General features: G+C 44.5%; 1 long non-coding RNA gene across 1 annotated transcript in view; it reads right to left on the bottom strand.

The window, feature by feature from the left end:
• Nucleotides 1-13187: 13187 nt before the first annotated feature.
• LOC125485455 overlaps nt 13188-17749 on the bottom strand; it is a 41995-nt gene continuing 37433 nt past the window's right edge. The window contains exons 2-3 of the long non-coding RNA XR_007264178.1: nt 16899-16938; nt 13188-13575 (exon numbers count right to left, since the gene is read on the bottom strand). This is a non-coding gene — a long non-coding RNA (uncharacterized LOC125485455). The remainder of the gene's footprint in view (nt 13576-16898; nt 16939-17749) is intronic.

Raw genomic sequence — 17749 nt, 5'->3', positions numbered from 1 at the left:
ACAGGGGGGATTGGAATGATATGAAAGGAATTTTATGCCTATCTGTGGAGTAGAAACTTTTCCAAGTACAGAAGACTTGAATATTAACTATATCCTACTCCAGTAATTGGAATTTGGAATTAGTTAAACAACTCTTTGCATTGCTATGGAAGCAAAATATTGTCTCAAAATCCACATGGTTTGATTTTTAAAATCCAAAATGTTATCAACAATAGAGAAATCAAGTCAAATTCAGTCTAAAACATTTTCTTCAGCCAGAGTAAGGCTGTAGCCCTAAAGTAATTCAGTTTGAAATCTTGAAATTATATTATCAAGATCCATTGAACTTTATGAAGATAAAGAAGCCAAATTAAAAATGTTCACTGCTTTTTCCCTGGATATCAGAGGTTTCAGCTAAGTGGTAAGCAGTATCAAATGAACAAATCAGTGGTGAGGATTAGATTGTGGAGATAATCCTTGTGTGCTAACGGAAGGAATTGGGTGGAATTCCACATTTGTTGCTTACATCATTTGGTAACATCGAAATAAAATGGTAGGCCTCCCACAGACTAAGTCTTCACAACCTCACACAGTTAGCGCCATTACAAAGGAATCAGACTCTGGATAATTGATATGAGTCACACTGTCTATGTATGAATACTTGCTGATTTATTACCAAAGGTTGCCTGCATTAGTCACCGTGGTAAATCAAAGGAATCACATTCCTTTATCTTATTCTTTCAAAAGCAGTTTAACATTATTGCTCACTTTCAGTGCAAGTCTTTAATTAAGTCCTTCCCTGCTTCCCAGATTGTGCAGATACAGTGGTGAGCTGCACAGGTCAAAAACTTAATTGATATATTGATTCTCATTCATGGGGTGTTCGCATCACTGGCAAAACCAGCATTTGTTGCTCATCCCTAATTGCCCTTGAATTGTGTAGCTTGCTAGACCAGAGGGCTGTTAAGAGTCAACCACATCGTTGTGGGCATGGAGTCACATGTAGGCCAGACAAGATGAGGATGGTAGACTTCCTTCCCTGAAGGACATTAGTGAACCTAATGGGATTTTGTGATAATTGTCATTATGTTACCTTAAACTGAATTCAAGTGTCACCATCTTGCATCATATTCAAGCCCACGTCCCCAGAACATTAGCCTTGGAGTTCTGGATGATTAGTCACATGACATTACCTCCGCACTACCAGGCCAACCAGGATTATCTAACTGAAAGGGTGGTAGAGGCAGAAACCCTGGTAACACTTAAGAAGTACTTAGACATATGTTTCTGAAGTCAAGCCAGACAAAACTATCGGCCGAGTGTTGGAAAATGGGATTAAAATATTTAGGTGGTTGTTTCCAACTGGCACGGACTCAATGGGCTGAAAGACTGCACTGGAGACCTCCATGACTCTAGGATTCAAACTGTCTTCCTTTCTCATCTGCCTGTCTTGTTCATACACTTCCTTTGCTTTTATATTGCAACTCTGAAAACGTTGCACCATTTTGGACCATCTGGAGATCTGAGAGATCAGGGAGCTAGGATAAAAGATTTCTTTACTGAGCCCCCTCACTTCCAAACACGACTGGGCCCTTCACACAATCTGTCTGCTGAGTGCTCACAAGTTTAACATGAATTCATTAAAATGGCAACCAGTGGTTACAAATTTTTTGGACTGGGGGTTTGTGATTGGGATTTTTATGATGCAAAATTGGAGACAGACAGCTATTTGCATAATTTCTACAGGGCTTAGGCCTGTGACAAGATGGGACAAAGAAGCAGAAATAGTTGCTGGGGCTTGGGAGAGGTGTATAAGATTAAGAGGGTGAATAGTGTGCAGCTATTCCCCCTAATCGAAGGGTCAAAAACAAGGGGGCACACTTTTAAAGTGAAAGGCAGGAGATTTAGAGGGGATTTGAGGAAATGATTCTTCAGTATGTGGGAAGGCTATGGAATCCACTGCTTGGGAGGGTAATTGAGGCGAGAAACTAAACAACCTTTAAAAAGTGTAGAGCTGGATGAACACAACAGGCCAAGCAACATCATTGGCCTGCTGTGTTCATCCAGCTCCACACCATGTTATCTCAGATTCTCCAGCATAGGCAGTTCCTACTATCTCTGTAACAACCTTTAAAAAGTATTTGGTTGAGCACTTAAAATTGAAATGTATTGAATTAGCTTTACTGTCACATGTGCTCAAATAAGGACAGTGAAAAGTTTATAAGTTGCCACTTACAGTGCCATGTTAGGTACAAAGGTACCTAGGTACAGCTTCTTCAATTACAGGTTAGTTACAATGTCACCAACACGGCACCATCTTAGGTACAGAGTACCCAGGTACAATCCTTAGTTAGAGAATGGAGACATGAGGAAGGAAGGTTACATCCCAGCTATACACAGTATAGTGTTTGGAACCAGGTTGACCTCATTGACTATGAGGTCATTGATTGGCGTTGTTAATCTGAGCCAATCAGGAAAGCCCTGGCTGACTAATATAACCAAGAAATGAGAATCGCCTCAGTTCAGGTGACTGACTCTGAGCTGACTGGCACGAGTAAATAAAGGGTAACTTAGTGATGGGATGCCAGCCCCTGTGCAATTATTTCAGTGGCAACGAGAGAATACAGGACGTGACTGAAGAACATCCGCTTGCTACAGTCATCTTGGAGTTGGGGTAAGCATTTCTGGCATCGTGCTTTTATTTGGGAAGCTTGGCTCATTCAATTCTGCTCTCAAAGACTGGGCCCAAAATGTGGAAAGAATGAGATAATTTTTCTAGGCAAATGACACTGGTGCAGATGAAAAGCAATGAGGAAATCTTCTGACTGCTTGCGGGCCCGCAGCATTTTCGGTTATAAGGGGCTTGACTTTCCCACAGGCACCAGGCACTAAAATCTTCCAAGAAAAAAAGAAAAAAAATATAACCAAGAAATGAGTATCTCCTCAGTTCAGGTGACTGAATCTGAGCTGGCTGATACAAGTAAATAAAGGGTGACCTGGTGATGGGATACCGGCCTTTACATAGTTATTTCAGTGGCGATGAGAGAAAACAGGATGTGCCTGAAGAACATTTGCTTGCTACAGTCATCTTGAAGTTGTGGTAAACATTTCTGGCATCATGCCTTTATTTGGGAAGCTTGACTCGTTTGATCCTGCCATTAAAGTCTGGGCCAAATATGTGGAAAGAATGCGATATTTTTCCTGGGCAACTGACATTGGGGCAGATGAAAGGCAATGAGTAACCCTTCAGACTGCTTGCAGACCCAGAATACTCTCAGTTATAAGGGGCTTAACTTTCCCTGAGGCACCAATCACTAAAATCTTTCAAGAGTTGACCGAGCTGGTTAAGGAATATTATGATCTCAAACTTCCTCTAATGCTGAGATGCTATTGGTTTTATTCAGCTGTTAGAGAACCGGGGGAATCCTTATCAGGATTTTTGACGAGGTTGAGACAACTGACAGATGCATGTGATTTTGAGTTAATGCTGAATGAGATGCTGAGAGACTGTTTGATATGTGGGATTAATGGCACAACCATGCAGAAGTGCCTACCAGCTGGAGCCCAACTGGACTACAATTGGCTTTTTCATTAGAAAATGCAGCAAGTGGAGCATGGGAACTACAAGGCATCCCAATGGAAGTGGATACCCTCACTCCTTCGGCCGAGCTTGGGGAACACTACTTGAGTGCAGGCCCTCGCAGAGCTTTATGCAGGGCATATCCTGAGCATATCCCAAGGACAGCCCACAGCAGAACCCCACAACAAAGCTGTGCCATGGCCAAGTGGCTAAAGAGTTCTTCAAGATCTGGGCAGGCAAGCCATTGTATTTGCTGCCGATATGCAGACTTGAGACAGCAAAAGAGTCACACAAGACTTGACCTGAGGAAGAAAACTCATAGGCTGGTACCCAGAAGAGTGCACACACTGTGAAGTTCCCCGACATGTGGGTTGGAACAATTAAATTGCTTAGCAACATCTAAATCGGAGCCAATTAAAATTAATGTTTGGTTAAATGGTCACCCAGTTCCCGTGGAGGTTGATACCAGTGCAGCTGTATCTGTGGTTGCACAACCTGTCTTTAACAAGATCCGCTCTATCTCCAGCCCTTAAGTTTGTGTAAGACCTCAGCCAGGCTGAGAACGTACACTGGGGAACCGTTGCAGATTAAGGGTACGATTTCGGTTCCAGTCTCCTATAAGAAACAGTTGGTGCAGTTACCACTGATGATAGCAAGAGGTTCAAGCCCAAGCCTATTGGGGCAGAACTGGTTGAGAAAGATTCATCTAGATTGGTTCCACAATTTTTGATTAGAAAATGGCTGCCTTGGTGAAGTCTTAGTGAAGTACCCAGGACTATTTCAGGAAGAGCTTGGGACGATCAAAGGGACCAAAGCCACTTTACAAATTGGCCAGGAAGCAATTCCACGATTTTGCAAGGCCCACCTGGTGCCATGTGCCTTTTGGGGAAAAGTAGAGGCGGAAATCAGGAGGCTGGAGAGCGAAGGAATCATCAAACCAATGCAGTTTGCAGAATGCGCAGCACTGGTTGTAGTGACTACGAAGCCCGACGGCTTAGTTCGCCTTTGTGGGGATTTTAAGCAAACAGGAAACTGCTTCTCACAGCTGGATAAATATCCAATCCCTCACATAGAGGACTTGGACACAAAGTTGGCGGGGAAGGGGGTGGGGGCGCGCTGTCCTTTATGAAGCTGGACATGCCACACCTACCTGTAATTGCGACTGGATGAGCAGTCCCAGCAGTACGTCACATCTAATACCCGTAAGGGTGTATATCAATATACAAGGCTGCCATTTGGGGTATCATCAGCCTACGCCCTTCTCCAGCAGACCATGGAGAATATTTTACAAGGTCTATCCCAGGTTGCCATTTATCTGGATGATGTACTAATATCAGGGAAAACCAATAAATAACACTTGGAGAACTTGGGCCTAGTGCTTAAACATTTCTCCCAGGCGGGTGTATGCCGTTGAAGGGAAAAATGTGTGTTCCAGGTGCCCCAACTGACCTAGTCAACAAAACCAGGTTACACCTGTTGGAAGATAAAGTGAGGGAGATCAAAGGAGCCCTGGCTCCCTTGTCTGTATTGAGGCTTAGGTCTTTCCTTAGATTGGTAAATTATTACGGAAAATTCATACATAACCTTACCTCGTCTTGGCACCCTTACACCTGCTGTTGAAAAAGGGTCAGCCTTGGAAATGGTGGTGAAGCCAAGAAGTAGCCTTTAGGGAAGTTAATACGCAGCTATCATCATCAATCTGAAGTGAGAGGTAGTGCTGACATGTGAGGCCCCTCTGTACGCAGTATCAGGGTAGTATTAGCTCACTGGGCCCAAAAGAGAGGAAAACCCAGTTGCGTATGCTTTCTGGACTTTGGCTGATGCTGAACGCAAATACGCCCAGATGGAGAAGGAAAGTTTGGCGGTCATCTTTGGTGTGAGCAAGTTCCACCAGTACCTTTACAGATGGGAATTTGTCATATCAATGGATCACAAACGCCTGCTAAGGCTATCGAAAGAAGAGAAGGCAGTGCTGCCCATAGCTTCCGGCAGAATTCAGCATTGGGCCCTTATTCCCAGTGGGTACAAGTTAGAACACCATCCAGGAAACCAAGTGGCTAATAAGTATGCCCTGAGTCACCTTCCACTGGCAGATATTCCACCAGTGGTGCCTCTCCTTGAACAGTCCTTGGTTTTAAACTCCCTGGACATCCTTCCTGTCATCGAAGACAATATCCGACTGTGGACACAAAAAGACCCAGTCCTAGCAAAACTAAAACAGCTGGTGGTAGTGGGGGAAGCAGAAGGGTCATCGCAACCTGAAATGAAACCTTTCTGCACACAGTGAGATCAGATCTCCGTAGAGGATGGAATATTTCTGTGGGGAACAAGGGTGATTGTGCTGAGTAATGGCACCGCCAGATACTGTCTGAAATCCACCAGGGTCATCCAGGGATTTCCAAGATGAAGATGCTAGCAAGAAACTATGCCTGGTGGTCGGGGTTGGATGCCAACATAGCTGAGTTGGTGGGGCAGTGCCCAGAGTGCCAACAAGGACAAAAATTGCCACCAGCAGTTCCCCCACATTCATGGGAATGGCCAGGTAAACCGTGGAGTTGGTTATATGTCGACTATGGGCTCAATGTTCCTGGTCATTGTGGACGCCCATTCAAAGCGATTGGACATGCATAAAGTCCATCCAGCAAACTCAGGGATGACAATTGAGAAGCTGTGAGCATCGTTCGCGACACACAGACTCCCAGCAGTACTGGTTACAGGCGATGGGATGGAATTTACCAGCAGGGAATTTGAGTATTTCCTGAAGTCGAATCGCATTCAGCAGATAAGGACAGCTCCATACCTTCCATCGTCAATGGTTGGTGGAAAGGCAAGCTTAAAGAAGCAGCCTACAGTGTCACTCAATACCAAACCGTCCCAGTTAGCATTTGATTATAGGACCACCCCACATGCAACAACAGGGTTGGCTCCAGCAGAGTTTCTAATGGGGAGATGACTCCGCACCAGGTTAAACCTGATATTCTCAGACCTGTGGGAGAGGGTGAAATGGCAGCAGGAATGCCAATGCCAGCCACAAGCATCCTCTAAGCAAGAGAGACAATTTAATTCAGGAGACGAAGTTTGGAGCCGGAACCATGGAAATGGCCCTGTACAGGTACGAGGCGAGGTGGATGCGAGGTCAGGTCCCGTGACTTACAAAGTTCGGGGAAATGAGGTGATCCTGAACAAACATGTAGATCACCTGAAAGCTGTTACCTCACAAACAGAGCAGAAGCAAAACATACTTCGCCCCTCAGAACAGTCAAAAGGTCTGTCAGAAACCACAGGTTCTCACCCTCCATCAAGTGTTGGGGAAAGCTTGGATTCCAAGATGGATGCAGCCTCAATACGGTTATTGCTGGAATAAGAGGAGGAAACTCTCCAGAGATGGTCCGGATACAAGAGTGGGAAATGGTCCGGTATACACCACCCGTGTTAGAGTCTAAATCAAAGGAACTGGAATTGGGGCGAGAGCATTGCAGGAAAAGCTACAAGAGAAAGAACAGGCCTAAACCCAGAGTTGGTGGGAGAGATGCAGTGATTGGAACCAGGTTGACCTCATTGGCTACAAGATCATTGATTGGGGTTGTTAGCCTTGGCCCAATCAGGAAAGCCCTGGCTGACCAATATAACCAGGAGATTAGATTCTCCTCAGTTGAGGACTGACTCTGAGCTGGCTGGTCATAATCAGTGTACTGTGCACAAGTAGATAAATGGTGACTTAGTGATGGGTCATCAGCCTCTGTGAATTTATTTCACACAGTGTAACCAAACGTCGGAAAAACAAGAAGCAAAGTTAAAAAGATGAACATCACGGTCTCTCTTCAAGGGGTGTCCACCCTCTGCTGCCACGCTCCGTCCTGGGCCTCTGCTGCCACGCTCTGTGCTGGGCCTCTGCTGCCACGCTCCGTGCTGGGGCTCTGCTGCCACGCTCCGCGCTGGGCCTCTGCTGCCACACTCTGCGCTGGGCCTCTGCTGCCATGCTCCACACTGGGCCTCTGGTGCCACGCTCCGCGCTGGGCCTCTGCTGCCATGCTCTGCGCTGGGCCTCTGCTGCCATGCTCTGTGCTGGACCTCTGCCACGACGCTCTGTGCTGGGCCTCTGCCACCATGCTCCGCACTGGGCCTCTGCTGCCACACTCTGCTGCTCACTGACATCCCTGCTTCAAACTGCTGAAGAGAAACCACAGGAAGGAGGAAGTGTCATAACATTCAGGGCTATGAACCAAGTATAAGCAAGTGGGACTAGTGTGGGTAGGAGGATATTTTTGATGGTATACATCTGTTGGGCTGAAGGGCCTCTTCTGTGCTGCATCACTTTGTGACTGTAAAGATTGAGCCACAGTTTCAGAAAACACCCTGGAGATTAGACATTTGGCACAAGGCACTAGACATAATGTTATGGAATTCAAAGTTGAGGCAATAGCAGTTTCAGTAAAACACTTTGCTGTCATACTTACACTTCTGCCTTAGTGCATTGGCTTTGTTTAAAGTTGGATTAAAAATACAACAAAACCTAAAACATATCTCCAGCCACACCCCTTACTCCTTGCACACGCACATCCATTTCTGGTCACACCACTTCAGGCGCTTTACCCATTCCCCTAAACTCTCATAAACTCCATCCCCATAGTCCCATCTATCCTTCACACCGACTTATGCCCATACTCACATTCCCTTAGATTTACCATGTCAACTTACCACCACCACCTTGGTGAGACCTCAGGGTTCCTGCACAGATGAGATAAAGCACATTTCCATTAAATAGCAGATTTCACCAAATTGGAAATAAAGCTTTCATTCATAAATAAGTTACTTCAGTTACATGCTTTCAACTGAAAAATGCCTTAAAAGAACAGACAAATGTACAACCCCTTATAATAACCAACAGTAGAATTAATTTAGAGTCTCAACTGGAAGTGTCTTGAACCACACAGAGATGTCAATCTAGCCATGAAATGACAGGCACCCTGCTGTGATAACAAATGGCTGTGAAATTTGTTATGAAGCATTAATCCAGTCATGGGAGCTTGCGTAAAGAGACAGTATGAAATAACAAGCAGAGATTTCTTTATCATCACTCCAAATGTTTTTCAAAGATCTAAAAGGCTGGAATTTTAAATGTTTTGGCAGATTGACAGTATCTTTTGATTAGATAGGTTTTTTTAACAGGTTTGACAGATCCTCTTCACAGTTGGTTTTGTAAAGTCTGTGAACAGTCTCATTGAGCTTGACAGTAAGTTCATGTGCCTTTTAGACATATTCAAGCCCATTTATATTCATTTCAAATGGCACCTGACTTCCCTGAAAGGCATTTTTTCTCCACCAAAGGCCATTTGATCTCCCCAGAGTCACTTAAAGCAGCCGAAATGCTTCACAGAGATACCATCAACCACAGTAAACAAGATACTCAATGAGGTAGCCAAAAGCTTGATCAAAGTTATAGATTGCAAGAGATCTTTATGGTAGAAAGTGAGATGAAAAAGGTAGTGAGGATTGGTAAAATCATAGAATCCCTACAGTACGGAAGCAGGCCATTCAACCCATCAAGTCCACATCGACCCTGCAAAAAGTATCCCACCCAGACCCACCCTATCCCTCTAACCCTGCAATTCCTATGGCTAACCCACCTGGCATACACATCCCTGAACACTACGGACAATTTAGCATGGCCAATCCACCTAGCCTGCACATCTTTGGACTGTGGGAGGAAACCCACACAGGCAGCGTGATGGCACAGTGGTTAGCACTGCTGCCTCACAGTGCCAGGGACCCACGTTCAATTCCACCCTCGGGCAACTGTCTGTGTAGGTTTCCTCTGGGTGCTCCAGTTTCCTCCCACAGTCCAAAGATGTGCAGGTTAGGTGGATTGGTCATGCTAAATTGCCCATAGTGTTCAGGGATGTGTAGATTAGGTGGGTTATAGGGGGAATGGGTCTGGGTGGGATGCTCTGAGGGTTGGTGTGGACTTGTTGGGCTGAAGGGCCTGTTTCCACACTGTAGGGATTCTAAGAGTATGGGGAGAATGTACAAACTCCCACACAGACAGTCACCTGAGGGTGGAATCAAACCCAGGTCCTTGGCGCTCTGAGGCAGCAGTGCTAACCTCTGTGCCGCCCCACCGTGCCACCCCTGGTAGGGGCTTCAATGACTGAAGCTACAGTCAGCAATGGTGGAGAGACAGTTGGAGTAGTAACAGATATCCAGTGGATTTGAGGCTAAAGGACAATATAGGAGATAGAGGAGCTGTTGGCTAGGTTGCCAGCTAATTTGGCAGCAGGATGGGGCACAGAGTAGATGTAAATTTCGGAGTAAGCTCCAATCAGATATGGAGGAATGCTAAGACAGTCCAATAGGAGCAGAAGACTTGGGCAGGATATGATACGTTGGAAATCTTGAAAGTGACATTGTATCTATTTTAATACAAGGAGCTTGACTGATAATGCAGATGGAACTAAGCGCTCTGATCAACACATGGGAATATGATATTGTTGGTTGAGGGAAGGTCAGGACTGACAGCTAACATTCCAGAGTATAGCATTTAGAGGCACGATACGGAGAGATGTAAGAGAGGTGATAATGGAAGCCATCACTGTGATAATGAGGGAGGATGTCTTAGAACAGTCTTCCAATGAGGTGGAGTTTAGAAATAAAAAAGGGACTGGAATTATGCTTCAGGCCTCCTGACATTCAGAAGGAGCTAGAGGAGCAGGTATGTATGCAAATCACAGAGAGGAATAGAGTTATTGTAGGCGATTTCAACTTTGCTAACATTAACTGGGATCACCTTAGTATGAAAGGGTTAGACATGGTGGAATCTTCAAAGAGCTTTCAATGCCAGTTTGTAGATAGTCCTGTTAGAGATGGGGCTGCATGAGGCCTAGTCCTAGGGAATAAAGCCGGTCAAGTGGTGAAATTTCAGTGGGGGAGCATTTCGGGGATAGTGACAATGACTCTGTAAATTTTGGCGTCACTATGGAAAGGGACAGGATAGTGCAGAAGTTAACTGTCTGAATTAGGGGAAGGCCAATTTCAATATCATTAGACAGGGTCTGGCCAACAGATACTGAGAGCAGTAGATAGTAAGAACTGCCGATGCTGGAGTCAGAGATAACACAGTGTGGAGCTGAAGGAACAGAGCAGGCCAGACAGTGTCAGAGGAGCAGGAAAGTTGACATTTCGGGTCGAGACCCTTCTTCAGTTACTTACAGGTAAGTTTACATTTGGAAAATGGGATAAACCAGGATAAACCAAATGTTCTGAGGAAGGGTCACCGGACCTGAAACGTTAACTCTGTTTTCTCCTTCACAGATGCTGCCAGACCTGCTGAACTTTTCCAGCAACTTTGTTTTTGTTGGCCAGGAAATATCATTTGCAGATAGCATTCAGGAAAACCCCAAAGCATTTTGTAAGTGTATTAAGAGTAAGAAGATTACCACAGAAAAGAGTGGGACCTATTTGAGGTCAAAGGATCAACCGATACATACAGCCAATAGATGTGGACGAGGTCGTCAATGAATATTTTTCATCTATATTCATAGAGGAGGAAGGCAATGTAACTGGGGATATCGTTTAGAGAGGGAGATCCTGTCTGATTAATTTAATGGAATGTTTTGAAATGATGATATATATTGATGAAGGGAGTGCAGTTGATGTGGTATCCATAGACTTCTGTAAGGCCTTTGACAAGGTCCCACATGGAAGGCTGGTCCAAAAGGTAAGAGCCCATGGGATCCAAGGCAAGTTGACAAACTGGATCTAAAATTGGCTTACGGTTAGGAGGCAAAGGGTGATGGTGCAGGGTTGTTTTTGTGATGGAAGCCTGTGACCATCAGTGTACCACAGGGATTGGTGCTGGGACCCTTGCTTTTGTTATGTACATTAATGACTTGGATGTAAAAGTAGAAGGTATAATTAGCAAGTTTGCAGATGACACAGAAATTGGTGGTGTTGACAGGGAGGAGGATGGTCTCAGGCTACAGTCTGGCATTGATTGTAAATTGGGCAGAGCAATCGCAGTTGAAATTTAATCCTGATAAGTGCGAGATAATACATTTTGCAAAGTCTAAGGCAAGGAATAACACAATGAATGGTACATCAATAGGCCATACTTAGGAACAAAGGGACCTTGGTGTACAAGTCCATAGATCCCTGAAGGTATCAGCACAGGCAGACAGGGTGGGGAAGAGACTTGCAGGATGCTTGCCTTCATTAGCCAGAGGATAGAATATAGGAGCAAAGAAGTCTTGTTACAACTTTATAAAACATTGTTTAGGTCACAAATGGAGTGCTGGGTGCAGTTCTGGTCACCACACTATCGGAAGGATGTGATTGCATTGGGGAGGGTGCAGAGGAGATTCATCAGGGTGTTGCCTGGAATGGAAAATCTCAGTTATGAGGAGAGACTGGATAGACTGGGATTGTTTACTCTGGAGCAGAGGAGGCTGAGGGGGATCTGACTGAGGTGTACAGAATTATGACGGGCTTAGACAGGGTGGAGGGAGGTACTATCGCAACATTTATAAAGCATCTGGATAAGCACTTAAAACATTAGGGCCGAGCAGGCTATGGACCAAATGATGGCGAACGAGTCTGGTGTAGTTTGGTGTTTGTCAATTGCCATAGACACGGTGGGCCGAAGGGCCTGTTTCTGTGCTGTATGACACTCTGTGACTCTCTGTGATGGAGGGCTTTGAAAATAAAGGTGAGAATTTTAGAAATGAGGCATTGCTTAACAGAAAGCTAATGTAGCTTCATTGGGCACAGCGGTGAATTGCAAACAGGGTTCAGTGCCATTCATAAAGTTGGAGAGCAATCCAGCATGAAAAGAGGTCCTTTGGCCCATCATGTCTGTGCTAGTCTTCAAGCATCTATTTCCTCTTGTCCCAGTTCCCAGTTTATGACCTTGTATGGCATTTCAAGTATTAATCAAAATGCTTCTTACTGGTTCCTGCCAGGCGTCAGTTCCACCCACCATTCTCCTGTCCCTTAATTTAAATCTGTCTCCCTGGTAATACATCCCTCTATTCAGGGGAAATGTTTATTCCTATTGCCTCTATCAATGTCCCTTATCACTTTGTAGACTTAAATCCCTTCCCCTAGCTTTCTCCGCTATATGGGAACATGATTGATTGATTGATTGATTAATTGATTTTATTGTCATATGTACCAAAATGCAGTGAAAAACTTTGTTTATGAGCAGTACAGACAGATCACAGCAAGCAAAGCATGTACAGATCAAAAAGACTTAAAGGCATGCAGGTTACACTGCAGATTACATTATTTGAGGCAAGAGTCCATTCATCAGTCTGATAATGGCCGGAAAGTAGCTGTTCCTGAACCTGCTTGCGTGTGCGTTCAGGCTTCTGTATTTTCTCCCTGATGGAAGAGGTTGTAGGAGATCATTACCGGGATGGGAGGGGGTCTTTGACGATGTTGGCAGCCTTTCTGCGGCAGTGGGCCCTGTAAATACAGTCCATGGATGGAAGGTTGGCTTCCGTGATGGTCTGGGCTGTGCACACGACCCTCTGTAGTTTGTAACGGTCCTGGGCAGAGCGGTTGCCATACCAGGCCATTATGCAACTGGACAGTATGCTTTCAATGGTGTATCTGTAGAAGTTGGTGAGGGACTTTATGGACATGGCAAATTTCCTGAACTGCCTGAGGAAGAAGAGGTGTTGTTGTGCCTTCCTGACTGTTGCATCAACATGGGAAGTCCAGGACAGGTTGTCGATTGTCGTCACTCCGAGAAACTTGATGCCCTCCACCCTGTCAATCTCAGTTCTATTACTGTAGATGGGGGTGTGTTCTCCTCCTTTCTTTCTGAAGTCGATGATCAGTTCTTTAATTTTGCCGACATTGAGAGATTGATTGTTTTCATTGCTTCACTTTACCGAGCCCTCTATCTCCCTTCTGTATTTTGACTCATTGTTGTTAGATATCCGTCCCACTACAGTGGTGTCATCGACAAACTTACAGCTTGATGAATAGTAGAGAAACAATGTTTACCTTCTACCAACCTGTTGCATGATACAATCACAAAGGAGTTATTAATAAATTATAATAGCTACTTTGAATTTGTTAGTCTGGAATAGAGCCAGATATAGGAGTAGGGATGTCTAGCTGTAGTTATACAAGGCCTTGGTGAGGCCACACTTTGAGTATTCAGTGCAGTTTTGGTCTCTGAGTGTGAGGAAGGACATTCTTGTTATTGAGGGAGTCTAGCGAAGGTTCACCAGACTGATTCCTGCGATGGCAGGACTGACATATGAAGAAAGACTGGATTGACTGGTCTTGTACTCATTGGAATTGAGAAGAATGAAGGGGAATCTCATAGAAGCATATAAAATCCTGATGAAATTGGACAAGCTAGATGTGGGAAGAATGTTCCTGATGTTGGGGAAATCCAGAACTAGGGGTTCTTTTCCCTCAGAGAGTTGTGAATCTGTGGAATTCTCTCCCATAGGAAGCTGTTGGGGCCAGTTCATTAGATATATTCAAGAGGGAGCTGGATATGGCCCTCGTGGCTAAAGGGATCAAGGGGTATGGGGAGAAGGCAGGATTGGGATACTCAAATTGCATGATCATATTGAACGGTGGTGTAGGCTCGAAGGGCTGAATGGCCTGCTCCTGTATCTATAGTGTATGTTTCGATGCAGTGTGTGCAACTCCAGTGATAAGAGAACTTTGGAAACCATTGGTCCAGATCAACTGATCCTGCTGTACCCACCACACATCATGTTTCAAATTATATCCCAGGATGGTTTTCTCTGAAAGAAATCTATCTCGCCCTATCTGGATTAATCATTATTTTGCCCTGGAAACAGTGGTTATAATCCCCTCACAACTTTCTGTATTCCATTGAGAACACCTCCAAGGTATAGAAACATCCCTCATGAGCCAATCCCTCAACCTTGTTGCTTCATCCAAACACACACCCGGTGATGATGTTAATTTGAAATTTTCTGATCAGAAATGCAATTACTGAGATGGGCATTTTAATATACTGAGTGACTGATGTGTTGGGCAGCACTGACTTATTAGATAGAGGAATACTTGATGTCAGCAGGGGGAAAAAAATCCCATGTTCAAAAAGCTAACATCTATCAACTTGCTTCAAATCATTACGCTCTTAAACTGAAGGCAAATATTTTTACTGCACTTCGGATATAATCCAACCCCCAGCAGCCTGGGACCATCTGAAGAGAAGAAAATTAAGGTTGTCCGCATGAGATGTAGTTAACTCATTTGTGTTGAGAAAAGTCTAAGTTTCGACATTGCCATTGGCATGGTAATGATTGTGCCAATACTACAGTTTAGTCTGATGCTGGGTGAAAAATGCTTTCATCCTGAAACACCATTTTCTTTGTCCTTGTTCACATCTTATTGAAATGCTTGAATTAAATGTATCAGAGAGCTGTTGAACCGTTCTAATCTGCTGTTAATGTTTGTTCATATGCTCTGAGTAGCTGAATTCTTTAGTAATCTTGCTCAACCAGATTTCTTTCAATGCTGATTTTACCCTTTCTGCCTCTCATGAAGACCTGAGCTTAATCAAGTTGCTTTTCTGATGAAGGGTCTAGGCCCGAAACGTCAGCCTTTCTGCTCCTATAATGCTGCTTGGCCTGCTGTGTTCATCTAGCCCTGCGCCTTGTTGTCTCGGATTCTCCAGCATCTGCAGTTCCTACTATCTCTGATGCTTTTACCTCTGCTGCTTCTCAACTAAAAAAACTGTTTAATTCACTACAAGTGAGCTGGGACAGCACAGTGGCTCAGCGGTTAGCACTGCTACCTCACAGTGCTAGCTAGGGACATGGGTTCAATTCCAATGTTGGGCAATTGTCTGTGTGGCTTTCCTCCCACAGTCCAAAGGTGTGCAGGCTAGGTGGGTCATCCATGGGATGATGCAGGGTTAGAGAGTAGGGAGGTGCATCTTGTTGGGATACTCTTTGGAGGGTTGGTATGGCCTGCTTTCACACTGATTCTATGAAGTGTTTTTCTCAACAGATTTCTCATACTTTGCTCCATCTCTATTGAGATACTAACAGTTGATTCTCATCCCATTTATTTTTCTTCGCAATACTTGGGTAATCATTTCCCTGTTTGCTGTAGATAAGTACAATATCCATGAACACGGGGTCAGTAACTCACAGCCAATGATAGTCTCTGTTAATTTACGGCTCTGGGTGTAGAATTGGACAATATGGTATCAGATTATGGCTTCGGATTTCACCAGGTTAGGTCTGAAGTTCTGAATTGATTGGTTACATGTGAGTTGGCATCTATCAAAATGTCCCAGTCATCAGGATGTGGTTGTCTATTCGCGGGCCCAATGAGACCCTGAGTCAATTGTCACCTCTCTTGGCAATTTGAAATGAGCATTAGACATTCTCAGAACTACATAAAAAGCCTCACACTGGCGCTTGGTTCGGAGTTATTTCAAAGCCCTAACTCCATGCCTTGTCTAAAATAAAAAGATAGTACTTCTAATGAGTTAGATGATGCATTTAGAGATAATGAATTGTCAAGCAATGAATGGAATTTCACATATGGTTGGGATAACGCTTCGAGATTTGGAATTGAATTTTATATTTGATCCAAGTTAACTGCTTAAACCGAACTAATGCTTTTAGTGCTGGTTTCACAGCACTGCTGGAACCAGGATAACAATGAAGAGAAAGATCAAAGGCACTAGAGAGAGAGTTAGCATTTCTGCAAAACCATGCTGCATAAAATTTTCTATTTGACCTGTTAAAGAGTTTCTCCACAACAGGAAAAGATGGGTTGGTGCACAACTGACGTTTTTAATAGAGTTCATTGTGATATCACAGCTCAGGTGCCATGTTTTAAAGAAAGAACGATTTACATTTATAAGACCATAAGACATAGACATAGAAGCAGGCCATTCAGCCCATCGAGTCTGCTTTTCCATTCTCATAGTGCTGAACTCCACTTTGGTGTCTTTTCCTCTCAATTCTCGTTCCTTCTCTATCTCGAATATACTTAATGATCCAGACTCAACAGCCTGTTGAGATAAAGAATTCCACGGATCCATGGCCCTCTGAGAGAAGAAATTCCTCCTCATTGCTATCTTAATTGTGTTAGCCCTGATTCTGAGATAATGCCCTTAGACACTTCCACAAGGGAAATCAACCTCTCAACATCTATCCTGTCAAGTCCCTTAAGAATCTTATATGTTTCTATAAGGTCGCCTCACGATGAATGACACCATGTCAGTACAGTTTTCAACATCACTATGTCCTGGAATCACACTGCAGGTTGGATTTGGGCAGACTGCTGTAAAAGGTTCCTGCCACTCAGTCCTATCCAGCAATATCCTTACCTTAAAGGCATTCTGTACATCTTCAGAAAATTTAAATCTCCTACGGAAAAAGATTCATTGAATTACAAATTGAAATGTAGGTTGAAGTCACAACAAGCTGAACTCTCTCACACACACACATACACAGACAGACAGACAGACACACACACACACACACACACCCACCCACCCCCCCACCCACACACACACACCCACACACACAAACGCGCACATACACACACACCCACACACAAACGTGCACACACACCCACACCCACACACACACAAACGCGCACACACACATACCCACACACACACACATACAAATGGACACACCCACATTCACCCACATCCACACACACACAGCCACACCCACACCCACACACACACACACACAAATGCACACACCCACATTCACCCACACCCACACACACACACGCACACACACCCACACACACACACACACACACACACACACACACATGGCTTTGGAGAGGGTGGAGAAGTGGTTTCCCACCTTGATGCAAGGGTTAGAGGGCATGACCTATAAGGGGAGACTAGAAAAACTAGGATTGTTTTCTCTGGGGTGTTGGAGGCTGAGGGGAGACTTGATAGAAGTCCACAGAATTATAAGATGAATAGATAGGGTTGACGGTCAGAATGTTTTTCCAGAGTTGAAATGTCTAACACTAGGGTCATGCATTTAAGGTGAGGAGAGGAGAGTTCAAAGGAGATGTGAGGGGCAGGTTTTTTACACAGGGAGTGGTGGGAGTCTGGAACACGTAGATACAATAGGGACGTTTAAAGGACTTTTAGATTAGCACACGCATATGCAAGAAATGGAGGGATATGGACCGAGAGCAGGCAGAAGG

Source organism: Rhincodon typus, chromosome 19 (assembly GCF_021869965.1).
Source record: "Rhincodon typus isolate 14 chromosome 19, sRhiTyp1.1, whole genome shotgun sequence".
NCBI classification, from domain to species: domain Eukaryota; kingdom Metazoa; phylum Chordata; class Chondrichthyes; order Orectolobiformes; family Rhincodontidae; genus Rhincodon; species Rhincodon typus.
The sequence above is the reverse complement of the archived record's forward strand: the minus strand, read 5'-3'. Positions and strand labels throughout refer to the sequence as shown.